The sequence below is a fragment of the Aptenodytes patagonicus genome, chromosome 5 (assembly GCF_965638725.1).
Source record: "Aptenodytes patagonicus chromosome 5, bAptPat1.pri.cur, whole genome shotgun sequence".
NCBI classification, from domain to species: domain Eukaryota; kingdom Metazoa; phylum Chordata; class Aves; order Sphenisciformes; family Spheniscidae; genus Aptenodytes; species Aptenodytes patagonicus.
Window position 1 is genome coordinate 27,517,934 of NC_134953.1, and position 27,552 is coordinate 27,545,485.

Below are 27,552 nucleotides of genomic sequence, written 5' to 3' on the forward strand. Positions count from 1 at the left end.
GTTCTTGGGGTAGTTTAGAGCATATAAGACACCCTTCATAATGCTATTTATAAACATGGAGAGAGAAGTGAATGTCTCAGTTAAAACAGCCAGCTGACTATGTGGCTTACAACATATAAAGCACTTCCCTCATAATGTTTGCATTTGTGGGAATATTTCTTTTTCCTACACTTTGTCATGCACTGATTTTAAATGACTGATCTCTTGCACGATAGCGTGTGTGGCTGTGATACAGCTGGCAGGCAACCTAAGGCATTCTTTAATTTTTAAATAAATAAGTTAAAATAACAGGGATTGAAACTGTGGCTATATTAAACTTGATACAAATAACCCGACTTACATAAAGGCAGCTATAACTTTATAACTTGAATTCACCTACAGATTCTGTATCACTTCATCCGTTATTCTAAAAACATTTCTAGGGAAAACAGACTAGCTGACTACCCATGATTTTTCATGGAGGCACAGAAAGGACTTTTTGTCCTTGAAGTCACCTGTTAATGTCTTAAAACTGTAAAGAGCAACAGGACATCATGTTACTCTATATACACACAGACTACCTGAATAATACAGAGATCAATTTCAATGCTGAGTTTATTTTTTGCACTACAAAAAGCATGTGATATTTCCACTAAATGCCTGCATGAATTCACAGCTGGTGTAAATCAGCAAGTTTCCATTGACTCCTTTCTTGATGCAGTGTAACTTTAGGAAGCGCCTGGCATCGTTATCAAAAGGGTAAACAGCAAGACATCAGCCAGGATCCTCAGATACAACTAACTCCCTGTAACTTCAGTGGGGAAGCATCATACACACTATGCAGAAATTTTGTGTGAATTTATCTTAAACAACTCAAAGTGTGGGTTTTTTTCTTACTCCAGAAATGGTATAGCCATGTCACATGTGCTAGAGAAAAAAAAATATTTATAATTTAAGTAATATATATTACTTAACACAAGTGCTATTCCAAACATGCTGCATAAATCCATGTTCCTCATCCTAGCAGCTGAAGCAATCCCAGTCCTCTTGGGAGAAATGGAAGTCTTGGCTAACCCTACCATGTCCTGCGCCTCCCACTCCCACCCTTGGAGTGGGGTGAAAGGATTTAGGAGAGATTTACTGTGGCAACAAGCCTAAAACCATCTATTTAATTGCAATAGGAAAGCACACAGCCTTTCTTTGTGCACCTCTTCGTGGTGTAAAACTCCTCTTGATTAAAGCACTGTATAAATGCAAGACTTTTGTACCCATGTCACTGACTGGTTATGCTGTTGGTCCAACTGCTTCATCTGCTACTGTTCATGCTGTGAGCTTAAAAGGCTTTCCATCATGGGGTATATCTGGGTGCTGCTAGATTTACATCTGAGTTCATTTCAGGTTGAGATTTTTCACATTGTTTAATGGAGTAGGATGCCAAATTCCCACCACACTGATGAGAAAGTAACCTTTCCCATTCAGAAAGGGTTCTTGTGTCTCAGCTGAAGGATTTCACTCACACTCACTAAAAACTTTCCAGTACAGATACTGTTAACATATTTACAGGAGATGGTTACTGATGAGATGCCGCTCTCACAGGTGAACAGAATGAAAATAGGTGATAAAATTCCTTTCATTAAAATCAATATGCAAGGAATGGCTTGACTTTGCAACTTTTGAGAAGGAATGATTGATAGATTCCATTGAGTTCTGTAGTGCCCTTCCCAGCACCAGCTGCCCTTCTCTATGTAAGAAGCTATACAATAAAGGTCCACGGGCTCTATCTTGTAAATCATGTTGATTTCTGTCTCCTAAAACAAGCTTAATACTTGGCTGAAAAATCACCTCTGTTAGTTAATAATATTCTTTGTAAAAAACCAACATGGGCTTACATGTATGCTCTCTTGTTTGAGTGGAAAACTATAAAGATGGTCTGACTGATTTTCTTTCCATAAAAGCTATTTATTTCCTCTCTCCTCCATGTTTTCATGCAGTTTTCGGAATCCCTAAAGACTCTGTATCTAACTGCAGCAGTCAAATACAATTTCTTCCCTTAATCCCTGAAGCTCAGCAACAATGCTGTTTCAAGCACCTGGAAGGCAAGAACAGGTGTTGTCATTTTTCTTCAGCACAATTTAATTTTTTCAGAGCTATTAATAACTAGAATGGTAGATTTCCATCCTTGTGTTCTGGTTTGTTTCAGAGCTTCCAAAAGGTCCCAAATTATGTAAAGTTTCAGGAGGGACTCTTGTTTCTTCCATGAAGGCAGTGCTGGAGATATATAAAAGCAACTCCAGAACTGTAAGATTGGACTTGTAGCCAGATGGGATGCCAGATGGCTATTTTTTTTTAAAGTTGTCTTGGGTAAAAGAGAAGAAAGGAAGAGAACTAAAGCTCAGCTTCAGATGCATCTTCAACCTGCTGCATATGGGGCTTTGAAAAGTATGATTTACTGATCTCATTGTAAGAACCTGCACTAACTTTTGCTCCTGTATAGGAGAACTAATATGTGTATAAACAATGCAGCTACTTTCATCATCTAACAAGAATAATTTATAGATTAGGACCTGTAGGTGACTTTATTATACAGTCACCAGCTCCATGGAGTAGAACCTGCTTTGACTAACCATGATCATTCCATGGAGACATCTCACAGAGTGATCATTAAAACTCCTGGTCACTTGCCAGTTGCCATAAAAGTTCTTTGTCACACAGTAGGACTATGGTGCTGTGTAACTAAGCAAACGAGGGTTTGCTTTCTGTATTATTTTCCCTGTTTTGTTGCCTTTGGCAAGCACATTGCTGTTGACTGCACACCTACAATCTTTAGTAGAACTTGATATGCTAAATCCATTTCATGTTCATCTAATCTATGCCATGATTAGTATTTGCAAGAACAGTACATACCAGGAGTGAGTTAATGTTTGTATAAAAGATATAAGTTAATCAGAACTAGGCAAGCTCAAGGCTACCAAACTGACTTGGTTTATTGACAGCCTGTTAATGTAAAATGCAGACCATGTTAATTGTTAAATATGCTGATCATTCTTTCCAATTCCCGTCAAAGTAAATCCAACTTTAGAGTAAAGGAATTTCTTAATCATCTTAAATGGCAATACTCCTATTTTAATATGTGGGTATTCCTAATCTTCCTCTCTCTCTCTTCTTATCATTTGTATATACTCTTCAGTTCTTCTTGAGACAGTAAATGCTGTATGAAGCATCATAACAGAACATACTGGCTACTGCTCCTGCTTTGCTCTAGACTGGTTGTGTGATCTTAGCATGTTTCCCTACAATTGCACAGAGATATCCCTTTTCTGCAATACTTCTGAGAAGTCATTCTCTAATTCTTCTTGTTGTTTGGGAATTAATACTTAAAGAATCACAAAGTTCATTGCACTGAACATGGCAGCCTAAATAGTTATAAATTCTGTGAACTTCATAAAAGCATCGGACCCAGCTGAATGTTTGGATGCCTTACAACTTGCTACATCCAAGTTTAGGCCATGTTCTTTGGTGCAAATCCATTAATATAATGGTAGGAACTTATTTAGTTATAGGTACCTAGAGCTATTTCCTTTTTGGACTACAGATGTTAATAGTGATTGCAAAAAACTAAGTCATGTCTTTAATTTGTTGTAAAAATAAAATGCTCCTCCTTACCTTTTAATAACATGATACCCTGTGCTCTTTCCAAAGTTCTATAAATGGTCTTAAAAAGAAAACCCTGAATCCGTGAAATGTGGCAGGTTCCTTTAACATCTGGAAGTACTCTCATGGCTGTTTTCACTTGCTTTCAAGACAGTGAAAAGCTGGGCAGTATGATTTCTTGATATTCATACAAGGAGTACCTAGCAGCATCATTGCTAGTAAATAAAAGATTAAATTTTCTACGCTGGAGATTGATGTTTTGAAGTTTGGGTTTGGGCATTTCCTGAGGGCCTGTTACTAATGCATAATGGTAGGAGCTATTTGTTTTTACTTTGTAACTAGAGGAGGCAATCTAATGCTCATTAGGTAATCTTTATTGGACCATTCAGTATTTATACTGAATAGTACCCTTATTACATGCTTAGTTCCATTTATTTCATCTGTTAAAATTAGATAGTTCCACTGTATTCAAAAAGCATCCATGTTCTTGGCTAGCAGGCCCAGAATTTGAAGCTAACCATTAGAAATGGTTTTTAAAGCAACTTTTTATACAGTTTACTATTCCCACCTCTTCTGTTCAGGAGCAAGTGTTCACAATGCTGTGGTACCAGTCTCCCACATGGAAACTCAAAGGAAAGAACACAATGACAACTGTGATTTTAAATAAAGTAAAAAAAAAAAAAAAAAACCCACAAAACCAAACAGGTAAGAAAGTAAACACTCAAACATTTCATTTTATATAATAAAATATGAACATTTAAAAAGCTCCATGTTTAATGGGCCCTTTGCATGTTCCCTTTAATAGTGCTGGGGTTTTTTTGCTGGCTCTGGCCACTTTTTGGATCTTCTCTAGTTGACTTTAAAAAAAAAAAAAGAGAGAGCAAGAAAAAGAAAGGAAGCAGTTATGTGCACTTTTAACAGTTTAATCCCCTCTTTTGACATTTGCTTGTGTACTCCCTGGATTTACAGTCTACTGTTTCAGAGTGTTGTAGTGAAATACCAGCTATACAGAAGAAATAGGACATTAGTGTGGTCACAGCTATGTGACTTGAAGAAATGGCTGGAAAAAGCAAAGCACTTTCAATTAAATATGTGAAGAAAACAAATAATTATTCAGGCACCTTCATACAGAAAATGTCCAGAGGTTTACACAGAAGGCACTGAAAGACACTGCTTGTGTCCTTTTTGTTAAATTAAGGTTTTTAATGTCTTCTTCGCATTTTTCAGCTAAACCAATAAATACAAAGTAAAAGTGAAGACATTCTTTCTCTGCAGGTATTTCAGGGGAAAAATCTCCTCCGCGTTTTAATAGATGTGCTGCATTCACACAGCATGCAGCCTACAGCGTCAGCGCTGGCACTGCGGCAGTGGCTGGCATCTTATAGGAGCTCCTTTTCACATACATCATTCATATAGGTATCAACTCTACTTGTCACAGATAAAAGGTTGATAGAAAACTCTAGCTTTTTGCTAGATCCTGCTAGGACAAATTCAAGAGTACAGTGTTTAATAATCATGTACTCTTGAAAAAAGTACCAAGATTAAATCAGTGAACTAGAGGATATTGAAGCATAGGAAAAAATACCACGGGCACAAAGCAAGCTTCCAGATGGACTTGTGTGCTGTTCAGCTGTGTGCTGAACGTCCTGCTGAGGCAGGCTGCTGGACACGTTAGAAACGGAGCGATGACCCTCAGTTGATTTCACAACGGCCATCAGATCCAGCTGATGTTCTTGTGTTATAGTTTAACTAGTGACCTGAAGATGGCAGTCTCCATGTTGCATGACCAATATCTAAAATATCAGAGACTTCATCTTTATCTGTGCAGAGTTACAGCTTTCTATATTGAGCTTGTTTTCTCCTGAAGAAAGTACAATAAACAGATACAGCGGTGGTGTGTGTTAATCCTGTAGTCAGCTGGAGACCTTGCCATACTGTCAAATACAACAGACTTCACCAAAGTTATGAGGAATTTCTTCCAGTAATTCCTCTCGAAATGGAAGTAATGGTTCAGGATCTCATGACCTACATTGTGAACTTAACTCATATCATTACTGAAATAAGTTTGTTTGTAGAGATTTTCTTTGTATTTACTATTCCAAACAAAGGAAATTCTTTGTCATTTTCTTTCGTTGCAACATTTTCTTGGAAGATTCATTTGTATATTTTTACTTTCTTTTTGTTTGTGTGTTCTCTATGAGGCACGGAAGACATTTCAAAACAATGTATGAACCAGGCTTTTCCTTCTCAATGTGACATGCTAGTCTTCAAAGGACTGTCATGTATGTGCACTTGGGACTGTACCGCTAAGCTGGAATTCTTTGGAAGGGACCACAGCTTCAGGGTTCCTGAGTTTTGGGGTGTCTCGTGATACAAATGGGTTGGGTTATCAGATGATACAGCGACTATTCATGTTCTCAGCATTTTCTTTGCTAAAATCTTCTGAAGATAACTAAAATTGAAAAATCTTAATAAAAACATCACTTGGAAATACGAACTTACTAATATAGTTTTGTCCTTCCCAGCTGCAATATGCTATGTTGTCTCAAAAGTAAATAGCTGATTTATTAGTTATTTTGACATATTCTCATGGCAGTTCAGTATTTTTATATTCCAGTGAGGGCTTACAGTGTAAAACTAACAGAAGCTTTCCTAAACATTTAGAAAAAAGCCTGGAAATGGTGTTCCTAGTGATTGCTCTATTCATTCTTGAATATGATGATACAAACACAGCATTTCATAGCAGTGCATGGGATATTCATGTGACAAGAAAGTTTTTCCCAAGTCTCCCAGCTCATCTATGTGTCATACAGTGGTATGGAAGGGATCTGGATCCTTTTTCACAGGCAGACACTGCAGAGTTTTGTAAAGCAGTTCAACTTTGACTATGGATGTAAATGTTCTCCCCAAATCCTTTTTTAAATGAAGATTTTGGACAGAAATTAGATGAGCTAATCCTTATAAGTTATAACATATGCCATACCAACTAGAATGTAGCATATTAAAACTTTGGAAGCCCATTAAGATCCATGACATTCAACCCAGTTTAATTTTCTGAGACAGGATTCCTTTTTTATGAAATAACAGTTAATTCAGCTTTTCCAGCATTATGTCTGTGTGTAATGGAATCATCCATCAGCATGACTGATGATCATCCAAGGCTTAATGAAGGAGGTTCTAGCAATTATAAATCCTGATTTGTGAGCAAACAGGCATACTTCAGGAGAGTCCTGCTCTAGCTTTGTATCGCGTCAGGTATCCCTCCACACAGAGATATAATTTAACAACCCAGAGCCAGAGACTTTAGTTCACAGATACCTGAGCTGACACTAGTCAGATAGCTCCTTTCATCTGGTGTCTAAGGCTCCATGTCTCATGTGAGCATTACCTTAGGACTCGCTGCACACTTCTCAACTGTACAGTGTGGATGGGCCTCGTTAACTCCTGGAAATAATATCAGCCAGAGAGCAGAGCTTAAAGAAACCCTTTTTCCAGGTTTCAGACACTGAATTCAGTCCGGATTTGTGGCAGAAGTAGCAACATTTTTATTCAGTCTAGAAAAATGGTTGTTCTTAATCAATGGCCTAGTGCTGTATTTAGGACCTATGTCATTATGACAGTGTAACAGGGATTTCTGTTCCATTTTATTCCACACTGACCTGCTAATTAAAGGTGTTGAGCTGACAAAGGAAACTAGAAATTATTTGTGAAAAAAGGGGGTGGCTATCTTTTAATGTTTTTTTTTAAAAAAACACTCTTAGGTGGTAAAATGGAAGGGTACTGTACACTGGAAAGGTGATGAAGAAAAAGGATCCTGGAAGGGCACAGCCACAAAGTGAAAAGAGGAATTCGAGTAGAAGGAACTTGACTGTGCTACTGTTTTGTTATATCTATATATCCCTTATGTTGATGTAAGTAGAATGCAATTGGCCGTGGAGCCCTCCCACAGCGGGTGTCTCTGAAGGGCTTAACTAGAGCTGTTAAACAGGATATCCCAATAGGTAGAAATATGGGAGAAGGTTCTTTGGTGTAATAGTGGCATCTTGGCTTTGGTTATTAATTTTTTTTTCCTCCCCCCAGTCCTGAAGTCCTACAACATCGGGGTGAGATCTCTAAGGAAAGGATACTGAACAGAGGAGGATAATTGCAAAGGAGTATGACTGCAAGCGTGTGCCGGAGAAATGGGAGAGAGAGTGCTGGAGTCTGCAAGTGTTCAGGAAGATGAAAGTACAAGAGCGTACCATGGTGGACCACAGACAGAGCATCCTGGTTTGTGACATTCGGTTCCAGTTATAATGTGACCTCCTGTTTTCCCTGATACTGCTATCTACCAAGTGAATAGGGTTGAGCGCCTTTTTAAGGTGTTTTTAACAGCATAGTAGAGTCAGACACAAGTGAAACCAGTCTCGGCTCACCATCTGGTCTAGCCTGAAAAACAGAGACTCGGTTTCTGTCATCTGATCTAGCCTGATGAACAGAGACTCAGTTTCTGTATATTCACTGGGCTGTGAACAGGTTTAACCTCACTCATGTATAACTTTGAATTTATCAAGTAGAATCCTCCAAATTAACAGATGTGTTCATTATAAGTGTATCCTATTTAACTGAACTATTAGCAATTCATTATTTATATGGCATCATTCAGGAATTCAATGTGCCCTATTCTACTGAATTTTCGTTGCATTGGAAATAGGACCAGCTTACCCAGCAGTGCACTAGATAATACTGACTGGTTTGGAAAATGACCTTCCAGAGGGCCTAACCATGACCCACTTTGGCTGCTGAGGCACCATCACAAAATCCCTTGCCATTTCCCACCTGCTGTAAATGACACTAAAGATAGAGCTGAAACAACAGTTTACTAGAAAGCATAATTACAGGTCCATTTTTCTTCATTAATTTAATGTTAAACATAATCTATTACAGAGGTTCCATTCAAGGAACAGATGGTAAATACAAGGTAATACAGATACAGATTAAACAATATTGGCAACAGCTGATACATTTACACAAAGCCCAAAGCTAGTAGGTGCTAAGTGTTCCTTAAAACTCTGCTTAAATCACGGAAAACAAAATCCTTTCATAGATTTGTTTTTAAATTTGTTCAGATGCAAAGTACTTCAATGAAGCTACAGGGTAAACGGCTCCCAAGATCTCCATCTATGAAACTTCAAAATCCACTCTATTAAATGTTTTGAAGATTTTATTGTAATTTCTGTTTTTACTGAGTTACAATATCAAACAAATAAATTGCTTGAGTAGGGAAGTCAAGTGGTTAGATCACAAGACTTAAAGCTAGGGTGTCTGGGCTTTTCCAGTGGGAGGAACTGCCGTCTTAAGAATAGTACAGCAAAATTTTGTTTGCCTAAGAAAAAAACCCAAAGAATTCCGCTTCCATGTGATAAAGTGCAAACTGCTGTGTGGAGCAACATATTCCTCACACTGCAGCTAAACATGTAAACACAGCCTGCATCAAAATCCTTTCTTCTTCACATTGCTGATATCTGCTGAATAGCCATTTGGTTTCTTATGGTACCCATAGCCTCCATCAATGTAAGATCAACCAAAACTCTTTTGCCTGCATGGCTGTGACTTTCCCATGGGGCTGGATGGGGCTGGTAAGGATCCAGTCCCTGGGATTTGGGCAAACAGTTTAGGACCACCCTGTGAGATAATTTCTAGAAAAAGGGCAACAGAAAAGTATCCCCCCCTTCCTTGTTTGGCTTGACAAGTAAGTGACAGAAATACTCTTGTTAAAAACTTGATTTTTCCTTTATGTTGAAACAATATCCAAGGGAATTTCCACACTTATTTACTGTAAAAAAACCCCCAGACTCAGCCGCCCTATGCTCTGCAAGACCCTACCTTTATGCTTGCCACCGGCTGTGGCCAGGAAAGGAGACAGAGGGAGGCATGCTGTGTGGGCCTCGACCATGATGTCCACAAAATCATCTGCTAGATAGTTGGATCTTCCCAACTATTCGAGAACCATGATCACAAGCTCCCTTGAAAACATCACAAATGCGAGTCAAAGAGCAGCAGTGACTTAACCAGGGAAACCTTGTGTTTTCTGTTTTTTTCTCCTTTAGTCGCCTCCCCTCATTTTCTCTCTGCTCCATCTCTCTCTCTCTCATCTTCCTGTCTTTCTCTGTGTGTGTTTTGAGGTATGCGAATTTATACAAGTATATTTATACTTAAGCAAACAAAACCTCCTGCTTTGAAAATATTAAGTATTCAAATATCTGGGGAAGAAAAGCCAGTGAGTGGATGTTATGCATTGAAACAAAATAAAGCAAGACAAAGAAACTCTAGATTTATTATAAAACTGAACCCCCAGTGCCTGCAAAACAATTTGCTTTAAGTACAGTAATAATTCCTTGAGGCAGATTATATGAGCCCCTTACACATGAGTTACACTTCAATGGTGAAATGCAACTCAGTCTAGCAAGGAGATACAGCTCCAATGTTTAGAGTGAGTAGGCTCTGGCTAGAAAATGTCACTGAGTCACTGCAGAATCTAGCAGTATTACTCTGCAACTTTTCAAACACACAAGATCATGGAGTTTTCAGTAATATACTTTTTGGAGTTAACGATGAGATGCCGCATTCTGAGAGGAATATATAGATATTATTTTCCAAAATACCTACAAACTTGCTGTCCATTGATTCAGGGAATTCACCTGGGTGAAATCTAATCCAGAAGAAAAAATATTTGGAGTTTAGCTAGGTTCATTCTCTGATCCTTGTTGCACAGCATGACCACAGGCGTGCAAGGACAGAGGTACCTGTAGTGCTAGAAAAAGAGGGAGGGTGAGACTGCAGTGTAGCCTCCATGGGAGCACACCTCACTGTAGTGCCTGATTGCCGGGTCACACTGAATCACTGTTGAGTTTCTGTGAAGTAAGAGTCCACTGCTAAGTATTTTCCTACCCCCGCCCTGTTTTTCTTCTCCAGTTTGTGAAAGCCCAGCTTGAAATTTCTTATAATCCATTTTTCTTAGGTGGGTTTTTTATACATATAACATTGCACTGTTACAAATAATAAATTCTTTCCCTTCCTTAACAGCTTCTAGCACATATAATTTTGGCTAGCAGCTTGAATAAACACCTCCCTTCCCATCAAGGCTGCATAAACATATTGGGTGCTGCCTGATCCAAGACACCTTTACTCTTTCTTAGGCATTTGTACAGTCTACTGCAAAATGCCTTGGAAACTTCGGAGTTTCCAGCATAACTGAAAGTGCTAACTCCAGATATTTAATGTATAAATCTCTTTCTTTTGCAATCTCTCTCTCTCTCATGTTCCACTTGGAAAGCAATCTCATCACCATTTATTTTATGTAAGCCCCACTTCAGAATGAAATAGGACTATCATTCTCCTCGTTTATTTTTTCCTGTCTCATCTTTGTTTTCTGTGCTCTTGGAAGGCTGTTTGTCCTGTTTTCCACTTGGCATGGATTCAGTTTTGGTTTTTTTAGTTGTCTCCAAGGCTGCAATGCTAAAAGGCCCCAGAGGAGTTGGGTACTTGACTGGAAAGACACCAGCAATGTGGAGGCCCTACTCCTCTTTCTTAGAGAGTTAGCAGAAACATGTTTTGCTGGGATTTTCAAGGGAAACTACAGGGCCGTAGGCACCAGCTTCCTGTGAGCTATCTCTAACCCCTTCACCTCCTTTGAAAACCCTAACATATGCATTCATCTCATGTATATTTTGCCGTAAGTACTTCATGACTAATTGTAAAGGTCTAAAAAACAGCTTGTGCTAGAGCTTTGCTCATAAGACATGGTGCTGCTTACTAGTCCTGCTGTGCTCATGAGCTGTGGGAATAGGGACACTTCGCGTTGCCAATCTCTTCTAACAACCATCATCAGGAATGTTGCTCTGGGAAATATAGTCTCAAATGGAAGAACTGTTATTATTTAAATTAGACTAGAATTAACCAAATAAATGGGCCAGATGTTTTATCCAGTCTAGACTCTTTGTGCCATAGGTGCAGTTTACAAATGTTATAGTAATTTAGCTGATGATTATTTCTGGATTTCAAAGCTGGTTTGAAATTATCTCATTCCTAGGTTTAAATCAAAATTTTGGGAATGAAAAATAAGTTTTTGAAAACCTTTGCTGAGGAAAAAGTGTTCAGTTCAGGGTGGAGATTTTGCTAGTAGTAAAAGAGGCCAGACTAACCAATACCACTCCTGGCTAGGTCATGAGGGTGAGGGACCCAGATTTTGTTGCATAAGTAATTATTTATACAAAGTAGAACAGATCCAAAAGAAGAAAGTACCGATCCAATAATCTAATGATTGAGTACCAAAATAATAGTCAAAGGACTTGAACCCATCTTATTTACAAGAATAATCTAACAATGGGGGAATCGTCATCCCGGTTTGATAATTTCAACCGTTAAACTATCTCAGTTTAATCCCAGAAGCTCCTCTGTTCCTGCAGATGTGCGTTACCCCAATGACTGCATCTTTATGGCAATCCTACACTGAGCACAGTGGAGATGGGACCCAGACACTTCTAATACTTCACATGCTAACAGGTCAGATGAAATAAGCGAAATGAGGAGACCGTTTAAAATGGCTTATCAATGTATTGCCTTTGAAGTGTAAAGAGACCAAAACTAGAATTTAGGGCAGAATTGCTTAAGAACTTAGCCAACAATTTATTTATATTATTATTAATCGTACCTTTAAAAGGACAGTCACACCCAAAATGAGCTTTGCACTGCACACACATGTAGAAAGACAAAGTGCCTCTGCCCAAATAGCAAACAATTGAAAAGTATTTATTTCCTTGTGTCTTTATTTTTGACAATGACCGTTTCAAATGGAGACACTGAAGATTTAATTCCAGTCCCCAGTGCTACCTACAATATTGAGATGTTCTTTTCTGTATAATTCCACATTCTTGGAACACAAGGAAGCATTTTAGATTTATAGTCACCTGAAAAACTACTGATGGCACATTGACACAAAGAATTCATTTTACTATCTGTCCTAATAATTTTCTCAATTTTTTCTGTCAATAGTTTTATTTCTGGTTGCACCGTTATTTGAACTTATATGTTGCAGTGATTAATTAATATGTGTTTCATTCAGTTTGAGCCATGAATATTTCTGACTACATGGAAAGTCTTCCCATTGTCCTGATTTTAATTAAACTACTCGTTTGTACATTTCAGTAGATTTTATTAAAATAAAATCTCATATTGGAGATAATATTTTTCTTATCAGAAAAGGAGAATCTGATTTTTTTAGGTATTCCAAGAATAGAGGAAGTCTTTAAATTCTAGACATCTTAGATCATCATGTCACCTTGGTCAGATCCACTCAAGGATTTAGACACCCAAATGGGATTTTGGCAGAATTTAGGTGCCTAATTCCAAGAATAGGTTGCTCCACCTGTTGCATGGACCTCCAGGTGTCCAGAATTACTTACACTTTGGCAACTGGCCCATCATTTTGGCCCTGTTGTTGTCTTGTGAAAATGAAGAGTAGAGCTTTGCCCTGCTGCAAGAACATCCCAAAAGATCCTATTTTAGAGGACAGCAGTGTCAAATGCTGTGCTGGATAGGACTGGTGTATATGGTGGACTTTTCCAGTTGAACTCCAGTTATGACTCCATCCAAGTTCTTTGGACCAAAATGTTCTAGTGTTCACTAATTTCTGGGTATGTCAGATTTCTGACCAACTGCTCTAAGGATATATTAGTTTGAGTTACAGAAGTAAAAAAAAATATTCTACAGCTTCACCTGAAAGTGGCAAGAACTGCAGCTCCCTACTTCATAGCCACAGAGCTGTCACCAGCTGTTGAAAGTACCTTAGCTGCCTCCTGCCTCTGAGGCACAGTTTGTTCCAAGGCTTTGGCTGGGTAATGTTTATGTTATTATTTGTAAGAGCAAAACATTGATTATATCATGTAATTAAAAAAAAATATAATGAGGCTACAAATCCCTTCTAACTAAGCACAGCTATTTAGAATCAGTGAGCATATTTCTCCAAGAAACTTCTTTTTGCTTTGAACTACACTGGGCTCTTTTAAATATGACTTCTACAGAAGGTATTTGTTCCATGGTATTTTTTTTAATCCACAACTTCTCTCTGAGTGTTGTGCTCATTTTATGCGTTCAGACTTTCCTGCGTATGGAGTGCCAGCTGAAAACAGGAGCAGCATCACAAGCAGCCGTATTTGAAGCAGTCGTGTGCTGTTGCACATGTGAGGAGTGAGCGGTGCTGGGCAAAGGCTGCGCCCTCTGACGTGCCCTCCATCCCAGTGAGCTTTGTTGACTCAGAAGCACGTGCACGGTGGTTCAGTGGCAGGTCCACAAGTTGATGCAGAGACAAATTACCTTACCCAGTCAGCTCCCCAAATTAAAAACTGAGACTGGCAGTACATCAAGTACCAGTATTTGTTCCAGATTTAAGCAAATGCATAATGGCAGGTGTACAATGGAATTTAGGTCAGGCAGGCAAGAGAGATCAACAGCACGGAGCCACAGGCTCTAATTCTAACTAATCAAGAGACCGGCCAGGGGTTTAGTCCTGGCAATTGAAGTGGAAAACTGAGAATAATTACATGTTTGGAAAAACATCCCCTTGGGCGTTCATAGTCAGCCCAGATCACTAGAAATGATTGTGATAAAAAGCGTAATGAAATAACCAGGTCGGCTGGTAGCAGCCAGAACATCTATTGCAATAATCATAATCCAGGCTCTGCAGAGAGATTTCGGGGGAAGACTAGAGGATTAGTGAAGAACTAGCGTGTGGGGAAGTGCAGCTACTTAGCTCTTTGGAAAACCAGAAGTTTTGAAAGAAAAAAGAAAAATCTGACACATTAGACTTTGCAGAGCACTCAGAGATAAATTTCTTAATTTCTATGACTGATGTCAAATGTTTAAAAATAGTTGTTTGGAAAATTGCTGTTTATTTCAGACAGGTGTTCGGTGAAGCCTTCGCAGGAGCATGAAGATGTCTCCAGAAATCTAAAGCACATAAATTCAAGGAAATACCCTTGGGGTTAAGAAGTAGGATGTAATGTAAATTATTCATAGCTGGAAATTAGTAATTAGTCATTCAGTGACAGAGGAGACAGGAAGCCTAGACAAAGTGTTCATTAAGAGGTTCTAGGCCCTTTTTCAGGCAGGCTGCAAAGTGATAACTAGAGTCATCGGCCAAAGAAAAGCCCACAACACACCCAATTAAGAAGAGGTTATCTTGCAGGAGCAGATTGTAAGTCAGAGTCTTATAGCTGTGTGAATAAAGTTGTGTTCTCCAGGGACCCAGATGGAAGTTAACTGAAGAGCTGAAGACATTGTCCATAGGTGAGCTGCCAAACTACTGTTCAATGAACAGGGAGTCATCTGCTCCTTGAAAGATGTCCCTCAGCTAATGGGAGTCATCTAAGTCCATGGGGTCACATTTAGGTTCATGTGAAGCACACAAATACAGAGCACTGGAGTGCCACTGTTTAATATTGCACTATTATTCACTTTGAGCACCTTGGGGCAGGGGCCATAGTGACCTAAGGACTTACACAGTGAGTACTTATTACTTATGGGGCCCACATGCCCTCTGGGGACTGTAGATATCTGCTCCTGGAAAGGAAACAGAATGAAAGTGTTCAACTAAATAAGGGAACTGGAAATATATGAAGATACAATAAATGTAATTTACAGTAATAAAAGTAATAAACAGAGCTGCAGAAAAAAGCCAATTATTTTAAAAATTAATCTTGATGTTTTAACATGCTTAGAGGAGTTTTGTTATTTAACTAACTCGCTACTATTTTTGGGAACTGCTTTGGTAAAGATTTTGTGTTTTGAAATATAAAAACCAGAAAAATGCAATGAAACTAAAATTCTTTACTAAAATAAATAAATATATTTGAATAAAGAAATTTATCACCCAAAGAATTTGTAACTTTTGGGGCTAAACTTTGGGAAAAAAGTAACTTTGAAAAAATGGACTTAAAAAATCTGCAGATTTTTCATTTTAACCTGAAAATGCACATTTATTTAAAAATATTATTAATAATGTATAACATATGCAAGTTCATTTAAGTTTATTAAATTAATTGCAGCAACCTAGCTTCATGGGTTCAATCTATTCAATAGATTTAGGGCAATATGATAGGCAACTATTTCCTAGGGGATGGAGACCTCCATTTGAATTCTCCAACAAAGGATCCTAAAGGATCAGAGAACTGTATTTTAGAGGTTTTTTCAGTAGAAAAGAAGCTGTACCCACTCCGATTTTACTCTGTGTGCATAATATTTACAAGGGTTTGACCCATGGCTGTTATTGCTCATGCTGGGAGAAGCAGGAAAACTGAATGAGGGTTCTTAGCGCTCGAGTAAATTTAACAACTCTGTGTATTTGTTACCTGCAAATTCTCAGAGGGCTTACTCCATTTGTGTTTGTTTTTTTTTTTTAGGGAGATATACATGTGGCAACACTACTCAAAGCCCAAAAGCATTTCAGTGATGTTGGTCTGCATTTACGTGTCAGAGAGATGGTGTTAACCATTGATGCGCTCTGCTTCCTTAAGCTTTAGCCTTTACCCGCCCCTCAGAAAAGCACAAGGCAAAGCATTCCAGATAAGGGCTGAGGGCATTTTTATGCTGTGGGATTTAATTAGGGGCTTGTGTTGTAATTTGTGTTTATTTTGTAGAAAGGCAAGCCGTAAGGATCCTCCTTAGCGTGCTGTGTATAGACTGTCTACAAGTTATACAGAAGAAAAGAAAATGTATACAAGGTCGAGGGCAACTACAGGAAACTGTGTTAAATTAGGGCACATATCTAGGTCAAGAAGGGGTTTCAATGGAGTGGAAAAAATGAGGGAAAGAAGATTTAGGAAACACAAATAATTATCAAGTAGATTTTTGGCATGTAGACACTCTCAGGATAGAGTCAGTCAAATAGCTTATTTGAACTAAAGCTGGCCAGTTTTTGCTGTATGAGGAGCGTAGCAGTGAGGATCATTTTTACAGGCCAGAGGGAGGAAATGAGAAGATTACATAAAAATCAACAGAATTGGAAAAATGTAATAATATAGAATTCTGACAAATACTATTTTAAAATACATTCACTTATTTAAAAGCCCTTACCAAAGCTGCATATAAACTCATAAGCTAAGCTACCAAGAGCTTGAATAAGAGACTCGGGGGTTTTACTCATAAAAATGTGCTGACATGGTTGGGTCAAATTTTTTTCCATTAAGTTTAATGGTAGAATCAGAATGTACATCCATGCATGGCTTGAAAAGAAAAACGTCCAATTTGTGAAGTCTGGTACCAGCCAGTGAATGAGATTAAGAAAATGAGAACTTAACATAGGGAAAAGCTCCTGGTTTTCTCCCATAAAAATGAGTGATCATACTCTCAGCTGCAAATGTGATGCCATTCTAGTGGCTGCTAGAACTATCGCATTGCACTTACTATGGCAATGCAAAGCTCTTGACAACGATACACACATTTCCTTCCTCCTGACTTTATTTTCTTTATTGTGTTTATTTTTTAAACAAAAATGTCGCTTGCAGATAGCAAAAAAGAAATGGACTAAGAGTAAAAGAATCAACCATGGTCAGGTACCTCAACTTAGCCATTTTCTACATTTTTTAGTGTAAATGGACCTGATCACAAAATGCTAATTTGATTTTAGTTACCCTAAAGGCTGGTGGATACAAAGAACTAGAGTGCTGGTTCTGACCCAGTCATACCCTTTACTTTGCGATCTTTTGAAAACATGTAGGCATGTCTAAACAACAAGTGCAGACAATCATGTTTGCTCCACCCTGAGACGAACCTGACTAGACATAAGGCTGCTTTAGACCAAAACCTGGGTAGCCACATTAGAGCCATCACATTTCCCTGGGTTTATATTAGTGCATCTACATTGTTTCCAAAGAAGATGTGGTTTATGGCTGGCTAGGCCAGAAGATAGGCCAAACCATAACTGTCTGCATCAGTTTCTGTAGATTCACTTCTAAGAGAACATATTGATGGGAGCTATTATTCGTGGTGCCACCAGTTTTACAGCCTTTGGTTTCTTCATAGCCTTGTGCTAATTTAAAATTGTTTTTATTCTTTTCAAAGGAGAAGGAACACAATAGCAAGTTTTATAGCAAATATGTAAGACACTACACACTGCTCTAAGGACAGGCATTTATTTAGCTACTGTAGTGCTAGCAGTTAAAATAAACTTTCAGCCCAGCTTTAAACCTGGGGGTATAATTATGATATTCAAAGTCCTCGGATTGAAATATCATTTAAGTGTATAAATAATGGTCATGTGAAGTGTAAAAGAGCACTTGGGTAGTTAGATTCCCCATATGTCTATGGAATGGCATGTAGTCAAGGGGACAGAACCATTATCTGCTCTGGCAACTCATACTTTGTTTAATCCATTTGTTCCTGAATGCAGTTATGTTAGTAGTACTCCTTACAATCTCTCATCAGAACTATAGTAAAAAGTAGGTATTATTCTCTGAGAATGACCCCTCTATTGGGTCCAATAACCAGAAAGCCCTTAAAACACTTGCACTGTAAAAAATAATTTTCCAGAATTTATTTATAGTTTTCTCAATACTATAAACACTGTACATACCAAAATGTACCACTCCTCTGATGGCTGAGACATTCATGAGTGGCAATTTAAAGTCCAATACCCATAGTCTAGTCATTATATCATGAAGGAGCTAGAAAACTTGGTAGAAAGTTGCTTCAGGATTTTTATGAGTTGATCATACCCATGTAAGATAATCATACATCTCCCATCTCCCAGCATAGAATAATTCACATGGGAAAATTACTAGATGATCTACTATTCTGTCACCTGTGACATTTCTTCTTTATGCAACTGGAAACGATCTGAACAATGACAAAGTGGCACTCATTCTCTGCTCCCACATGGGAAACCATCAAATCAGCTCGGACTCTTCCAGAAAAGAGGCAGCCGACAAGGGTAATGACAAGGTCTATAAAATCATGAATGATGGTATTGTAGATGCTAAAGGTTTACACTGGTTTAAAAGGAAATTGGACAAGTTCATGCAATAGAAATCCACTGAGGGTTATTAAATCATGGAAACCACATCTGAAGCTAAGAGTGGTCAGAAGCTGGGAGAGCTTGAGTGGGGAAATCATCTGTGCTTGTTCTGTTCTTGCTTTTTGCCTATGGATGCTGTCAGAGAGAGTGGACTGAGGCAGTCAGACCTTCGGTGTGATCACAGTCTTTGTGTTTTTATGTAACAAAACCTGTGGAAACTGCCATCAATTCAAGTCTACATGACTGGTATGACTCCTCTGTACAGAAAGAGATATAAAGACCGCTCTTGTATATTTGATAGATCATACATGAATGGGTACTTGAACAAATAAGTAAATAGGCAAAGCTTTTATTTTTAATGTCCAAAGTTGCAATTTTATTGGAACTGTTTTTCAAGAGTCAAAAGAGATAGAAAATATTTCAGTGAGTTAGTCTGCTTAAATGAAAACAGGGCTGAGCTTTGCATATTTTGCTGTCTGAAGAGTTTCATATCTTTCCTTCATCGGTCCCTGAAGAGGTTCAACCATTTGCCTATTCAGAACTAGGACAATGGAAAAAGCTGTTTTTGTGGTAATCCAGTTATGTCCTGACCAGTTCTAAATATCCTCGGACAAGTCATTGGAGATGCTTGAATGTTCAGACAATAAACCAGTGGAAACCCTCACTCTAGAAACAATGCATAGTGATACCTAAACTGAAGCAGACACAGTTGCATGGTATGAAATGCAGGTTTGGTCCAGCTCTCACTGTGATCAGTCATATCACCACCTTCAGAGGTGCACATCACTGTCTCTGTGCAAATGCCTTGACAAGGGTGAGGTGACTGCATTCCCCTAGGGCGCCACAGGCATGAGGACGAGAGCTGATTTTAACCTCTGACTTGACCATCTACCCACACAAACCCAGCTAATAAGGAATTACATTGGAGAAGTCACTTTCACCACAAACACAATAACAGATAAGACAAGATGAAAGTTAATCCTTCACTAGGCAGGGAAGTTAATGAATTAAACCACTAGAAAACACCAAGAAAATGTTGGCTTCAGGAAAATCCAATGGGTGGGCCAACTGCTTACCAATGCCAAAACTAAGTACAAATATTTAAAAACAGTATCATCTGGAAATTACGGGGATAGAGATAAAACAACTACTCAAAGGAGACAATTTGGACCAAGATAATGACAGAGGTGGAAGAGCCTTCATTTTATTGACTGTTCTTGTCAGAACTATAAGATGTAAATGTTATGCACACATGTGTCTGCCATCTGCAGGGCCTGGCAGCCCGCAGGCTGGCTGTATGGGCAATCAAATTTTCACATTATGAATGATAAGAAAGCAATACAGTGGCAGCGGTGGCTCATGATGTGCTCTTCCACGCAGGTGGTGTTTACAGATAAGCACCTTTTTGGAATGAACGCTTGAGGTCAAAATAATTCAGGGAGTTGTTTGAGCAGAGAAGCAAACAATATTAAAATAAATATGAGCTCATTGTAACCCTTACTGCTTAGGCCGTTGTATTTATGGCAGACTTCCCAAACAGAGCAGTTTCCCTTTGTAGTCATGCAATGCACCTGCCGCTTTTACAGCACAAACTCACACCTCTGTTTTCACATTGGTAATCTATCTGCGTTGTGGTTACAGGTTGTGTAGTCAAAGAAACAAGCATCCACATTTGCCCCTTAATTTTAATGAATTGCATCATGGAGAAGTAGATTGAAAAAGGCACCTTGTACAAGCAAAAAACAGGTCTATTTAAAAGAAGTTAAAAAAAATAAATCACCATGTCTTTGACAAAAAGTAGCATACATTGAACGGTTCATAGCTGTTATTACCAGAATGATAAAAAATAAGTTTCATATTCGACCTTGGCTTTCAGACACAGTTATGTTCAAAGATGTGCTATTGCTAAAATTTAAAGTAGACATTCACCACAAAGGTGAATTAGGACACACCAAGTTTGGTGAGATCAACTCTGCAGTGTTATAACTCAATTTAAATATGTGAACAATCTATAGAGTTGAAACAAATCATACCAGCTAAAGAGCTGCCTAAGTGAAAGGCCTTTGACTCTGAACGTGTGATTTAATGCTGGTTTAGAAGAGGCTGGTCCCAGATCCATTAATAACAATCAGAATCTAGTCCTTCTAATACCAGATTATTTTGTGAGAGTATTTTCTTCTATTTGGTTCTCTGCATGGCTGCAATAAGCAATAACTTGTTGTGTTACCAGTTTCAGTGCAGGCAGAAGGCATTCCTGGCTCTTACATCTTCTGAAATGCATCCATCTTCCCAGTTAATTATTTAATTTTATTGTGGGTTTTGATGTCTTAACCAAACTCAGCCCTATAGTGTTGCTTCTCTGTACAGCCTGTGTTTACAAAGCTCTCTGAGCAAAGAAACCTTGTAGAAAAGATTTATTTGGGAAAACTACTTCTTGTTTTCTGAATCTGACAGAAAAATGAAAAGTGGAAACCTAAAAATTTCAAGCCTTCATCATTATTTTTAAAGAGCCAAATGCTTAGTACTAGGAGGGATTGTTACTCTGTTCGCTGTAATTGAGTGCAAAGACGTGGCTCAGCAATATATAGAGGTCAGTAAGGAAATAGCTTATCTGCTCAAAATACTGTTAAAAATACAGTGGCAAGACCATGCTAGGTATTTTAAAATACGTATTATAAAAAATAAGTGCATGGGAAAGGTGTACAGTAAATGATAAGGAAGACATTTAGATCATCTTTTTATAGAATCAAAAGCAGTATTGTGTGTAGCTGATGGTCGCTTTTGGTAAACACGTTCGATTGCTCAGTATCAGGGAACCTTTACTAATTTTCTGTTTGGAGGCAGCAGAGATAAGAAAAATACACTACCAGTTTTTTTAGTGATGCTTGATCCTTAAAGCTGCTTTTTAACACAGATGGTACAGCAGTGGAATGAAGTCTCATATTTCTTTCTAATAATAGCTATCATTCGTAGGGAATTATATTTCCCAGAGTACTTATCTACTTCTCATATACACACATTTACATATATATACACACATATTAAAAAAAGCATTTATGTATATAAAAAAGACCATTTAAGACAGAATGTTCAGTATATCCTTTAGCAGGCTTCCTGGGGGTTGCATGCCGTGCTTCAGGACAGAGCGTGTGGTGCACTGCCTCAGGGATTTATTTCAACTTGCGTGGCAATCTACTGTGAAATTATGATTTTTCAGTGCTGAGTGGCTGTTCCTGGCAGGAAATGAGTTTATGAATGCTAATGATATATGATTGGAACCCACCACACAGCTCTTTTCCCTCCACTGCAGAAAAAAGTTCATCAGCTCTGTGCCAGCATCGTACGTCTCCTTCCCTGCTCCGCACCACACGTTTTGGAGAAAGTCCCAGTGCCTGTGTAGGATTAGCCTTGGAAGCAGCAATCTAATGGAGCCTTCTGGGACAGAAGTGTCCCCCTCCACCCCAAATATATCAGCACAGCAGAGTGTCTGCCGCTCCCAGCGGGTTTCTCTTTGCAACAGCAAGGTGAATGAAGGCATCAGCAGGGAAGGGGGGAGCAGCCAACCTGAGTTTGTGGTTCCCCTTTGTAGGAAAGCATGATGGCAGTGAGCAATGCTGCTGGAAGTCTCATCACCTCCCCCAGGACAGCCACTGCAGACAGACAAACATGCATGCAGAAGGGATCCTGTATTAGCACTGCATGTATGCAAGGTGCTCTGCCTCTTGCCTGTGGCCGAGAGAAGCCCGGGCTGCTAAGTCAAACCTTAGGAGAGGGGCTCAGCACCAAATAAAGTTGAGTAAAGGGATTCTAATCACCTCTGCTTCCACCCCAGGCAGAAAACCTGCCACAATATGCAGAGATCCCGGACCATTAAGATCCTACCTGAAAAGGGATGTGTACTGGTTTCAAGTGAAAGCACCAAGACACAAAATTGGTCTAGTTTTCCACCCCAGAGTCTCTTATCTGCAGCCAAAGTGATGCCGGCAGACCACAAATATACACCAGGTGAAGAGGTGAAAAACGGGATTACGATTAGGAAGACCTTGGCCTTAGATGCCAATGATGTTACATTTGGCTGGGATCAGCTATCATCTGCCATGCCCAGACACTTGTGAGTGCACCCTCAGGGGAAAAAAAAAAAGCAGCACTTGTGAATTGAGCCAAGAGGGAGGGAAATGGAGGGAAAAAAATCAAACCCTGGCAGCATCCTTTTGGTAAAGCTATGTTCAATCCAATGCTATTGATTTTTCATAAATACGTCATATACTTATTAACCTTATCTTACAAAGTTTACCTGGGTTTTGACTATGTATTTTTTAAGTCTTGGATATAAAGAGAAAAGAGATATCTATTTTTCTTTCCCTTCCTTATTTTTTTTTACTAAATTATTAAAATAGGGTTCACCCTCAGGAAGTGCTCGTTGGGAAAAGCGATTTATGTTGAACGAAATCACCTCTGCAGATCTTCTCAGGGGACATTAAGATTCAATTTGGTGATCCTTTTTTTTTCTTGTGAGTGGTTTTGCAAACTAGTAGGTCAGATTAATCAGTGGCACAAACACCATGTCTGACGCACTGGTGTGGGAAGATCAGAAATTAGGGTGCCATAGTACTAGAAGGTCAAGCACATCATGTAGCCTTCAGCACAGATGAAGGTGGGTCTGTGCTACATCCTGTACTTCCTGGTCCTCAGGGCTGATACCCTGTCCCAAAGGCAGTGTATAGCAATCTCTCAACTTCCCTGTTGATTCATAACAATACCTGAAAGCATTAAGTGAATTGCCGAAGCGTGGCACATCGAGGTACCTCTGCCCAGAACATCCCTCCTCCTCGCTCTGAGATGTGAGTTATCACAGTCGTGGCATCCAGCCAGTGTCCCACGGGGACAACACAGCACAGCACAGCTTGGCATGCCCAGCTGAGCACGCAGATCTCCCCTAGTACTGTAAGGTGCCTGGTACACTGTCTGGCAAGTCACAATTAATAATAAATAGTCATGTAGATAAATATTATGCCTGCCCTTTTATCATGTGGAATAAAGGATGCACAGAGAGCCTAAATAACTCATCCAAGCAGTCAGGAGTCTGTGACAAAACTGATAATGGCACCCTGCATGCCCTGACTCCCAGGTCAGTGCATGGAGTGAAAGGACTTCTTCCCTCCCCAGTGCTAGAGTACAAGCAGCCAGCAAAAGACCATCATCCCATTTTAAAAGTCCGCATGGAAACAATGTGAAGGAATTCCTCAGCAGTAAAATAAGACAGAAAATTCCGGACTGTTGTTGCACTAAGCCCCTCTTGGTTTACTTGATGATGAACAGTGGTGTCTCCTTCAGAGGGGAGCAGAGACACCCCTTAAAGATTCCTAGTCTTTTCCACAATATTTTTATAAGAAACACTGAATCGGTTGGTTGCATTTTAGGAGCATCTTTACCTCTTTTGTGGGCAACTTTTCCTGAAAAGTGTCTCACGCAGGCTGAAAATATCCACACATTAGGTAGTGACATCAAGTGGTCCCATCAGATCATGGGAGCCCAATTCTCTTCTCATTTAAGCTAGCAGAGATATAAGCACCTTCACAAAGCTAATCCTTATCCTAGCCTGTATGAGACTGGCTCTGTTGCACGCACCGACAACTGGTGACAGACCCATTGCTGAGACGTGGAGAAGAGGAAAGGGTCATTCCTGCCAAACGAGATGAAGAGAAGAGGTTTTTGTGTTTTGGAGAGAAAGTTTGAGGGAGAAGGCTGGCATCAGCTCAGAGATGTTACATTTCACTCCAATATTCACTCCTTTGTTCCTAGCTAGTTTGCCTTTTAGTTACTTCTGTATAGCATCTTTTGATTTATGACTTTACACTTGCTTCTCAACTTTCAGACCAGTGATCTAGACCAGTGATGGTGTGATTCTCTGACCCTTTGGCCTAGCTGTGACAAGTACATGTCCCTTTAATCATCAAAACAGGATCAATTCTGCAGTTTGTCTTTGCCTTCCTATTACCAATACACATGTAAAGTGAGAGAATAAATACTGCTTCACATTATACATATATATATGTTTGTGTACAGAAGACATTTCTAAGCTCTCCCACTGGTCGCCCGGGGCTCTTGCATTATGAATCCTGTCCCAAATGCAGGACGTGCTGCTGTGAGAGCAAGCAGCAGGACTGATACATGGTGTGGCATTCCCTGTTAGCATATGCAGAAAAATAAGAGGTTCTACTTTCAGATGGTCTCATAATCACCTCATCTGCTTTTATATGCACCGACCTCACGGGTATGTCAACTTGAATTCTGATTTGTGCCTCTGAGAGCAACAGTGACAAATACATAAAATGCTCATATGGCAACTAATTTTTCCCTTATTATGCACAAATCCTCTTAGACCAATAGACTCTAGTAGCTGGAATTTATCTTCTTGAAAACAATAAGGTTTAATGACTTTCTTTCTAGACTTTTGTATGTCATTAAAGTTTTGACAAATTTAACATTACATGACAGCAGAGTATGAAGGGTACATTTCTCTGTCAAAGTCAGGGTTAGAAGACAGCTATCACTGGGTTAAATGAGACAGAATTTGGGAGTACATCGTTCACATTTTTTAAAAATATCTCTGGTTCTGACTCAAATGTTTCTGGACCACTGTATAAAAACTGTATGTTTTCTTTGTCTGATACTGATTTTAATTGCAGCTAATTAGTATTAGACATTTTACATACCCCGTCTGTCTAAGGTTGAGAGATTGATGCTATCTGGTAGATGATACATATTCCAGCTGTTGGAATGGTGCAGTGTTTGAAAGTTAATTTAAAAAGAAATAGAACTGAAGTAACAAAATACTTAGTTTAAAATGCTGTTAAAATGTCACTGTCATTAAATTCAAACTGAACCGATCTAAAACATAATTTTATCATGTTCCTTTTCACCATCTGTATGAAAACCTTAGAATGCAAATCTTATCCTTTTATCGTTAAATGACACTTTTTGAACCAGCCCTGACTACATAGTGGTTTAACTTTGAATTGCTTTTTGCCATGCTTATTTGTTAAGAGTACTAAATAAAGTTTAAGCCCCATATAATTGAAAACATCAAATCATATAGCCGTGAAAATGGGACTTACAATGGAAATGGCAACTGACGCTCAACTGAAATAGATATGTTGAAGTAACAATTATGCACCTGATTTTTAATTCTTCAGATGATTCCTTTAGGCAGGAGTTGCCAGCACTGTAATGTTGAAAAAGGTAAAGGTCAAATATCTTATTTACAAAAACACGTTCCTTGGTTATTGCATATATTTCTTAATTCAGCTTTAAGTATAAGTAATAAACCTGAAAATATTTTAGGGCTGATTAAATTAAAGTGAATTTCATATTAAAACATGCTAAAACACACCTACAGAATAAATAACAAGCCCCTGAAGGAAATTTAAACAGAGAATAAAGTGATTAATACCCTAAGCTGATGAATAATATGGTTTTATAAAAAGCATGCTCATGAATCAGGCACCTATGCTTGCAATCAATCCATGTGGGTGGGCCTTGCAGCTGGAAAACACTTAGCTGATGTCTCTAGGTCTCTGTGTGGGTGTAAAGGTCCATACACACTCACATATGGATGCAACTGCAGAACAGGGACTAACCTTTTAGCCCTGTTTAGTCATTCACATCCTAGTTGGAAAATGCCAAAGAAGGTCAAATATCATTGACCTCAGTGTTTGTGAAGAGTTTCTGCCAAGTACAAGACAAATCTATAAATAATAAACATGACTCTACTCATATTCTTAGTCATTTCGTTAGCAGAACCAAGTAGTAACGATGACTTGGAACTATTTTCTTATTTTGAACATATTTTATTTACCAAGTATTTGGTTTGTCACTTCTTTTAATTACACAATTTAGTAAGGAATATTGGGGAAGTCAGAAAGGTCAAAACAAGGATCTTGGAGGATAAACTGTTGTCCTTAAAAGCAATTTCAACTGGGAGAAAATATGATGATTGAGAGATCCGTGGTGCTAGGGTAAGCACAAGATAAGTCACAAACTGTTTGAAGTAATGTTTCCTTTGATCTGCCAGGCCTTTCCATACATAAGGAAATCCAGTGGGGTGCTAAAGGCTTTGCTAATCTTCCCAATGATATGCTGAGGATGCTTAAGGTTGAGGTTAAAGAGGCCTTTCAATGCAGCTTGACTTGTGAACTTTTGAAATACAGAACTGACCTTCCTCTCAAAGATATTTGCAAAGCATCTGTTTAGATTAGCAGAAGTGTGGGCAACTGTATGTATGAGCTTGGGCCAGAAAAGTCATGTTAAAAAGAGAACCTTTAGATTAGCTCTGCTGTTAGCAGACCTGCCCAGGGCAGTGATATTGTAGGGTTCCCACAGCGCTTTATGAACAAAGTGTATTAAGAACAAGGATGGTTTAACAGCCTTGAGGAAAATAGGAAATCAAAGAGCTGAGCTGGTCAAAGTCTGACAAGTATTATCAGACAGGTTGGTGGGCATAGCACAAATGTTCTTGGGAAGACTCAAGCTCCTCATTCTAACATCTAATTTTTATGTCAACCTTTAACATTACCATGGCATTCACTTGAAATCACAGCCAAAGTCAGGCATGACAGCAGAATCAACATTTGACTAAAGAGCTTGAAAGTAAACTTGGGAGGCATTAGTCGTGAATCATGTTCATCATTAGTTCAAGAATCATCCAGGAAAAAAAAAAGAGAGAGAGACATGTAATCCATATTGGCACCACTGGGGTCTGAGGCAATTGATTTTGCCTGGTGTTCAGTGCTCTGCTCCTGAACATGTCCTAAGGCCTGAACAGAGCAAACAGAGCATGTCTATATCCTTCAATCCGTTTCATGTTCAGAAAC

The 27,552-nt window shown here is 38.8% G+C and overlaps 1 long non-coding RNA gene across 8 annotated transcripts in view; it reads left to right on the forward strand.

The window, feature by feature from the left end:
* Positions 1-27,552, forward strand: part of LOC143160413 (uncharacterized) — an 81,960-nt gene that overhangs the window by 31,132 nt on the left and 23,276 nt on the right. For 5 of the 8 annotated variants that reach the window (XR_012995374.1, XR_012995373.1, XR_012995372.1 and 2 more), the window contains one exon: positions 7,711-7,899. This is a non-coding gene — a long non-coding RNA (uncharacterized LOC143160413). Of the gene's footprint in view, positions 1-4,211; positions 4,298-7,710; positions 7,900-12,077; positions 12,270-27,552 lie in introns of those variants that run through there. The other 3 variants (XR_012995376.1, XR_012995377.1, XR_012995378.1) reach the window with 2 other exon arrangements.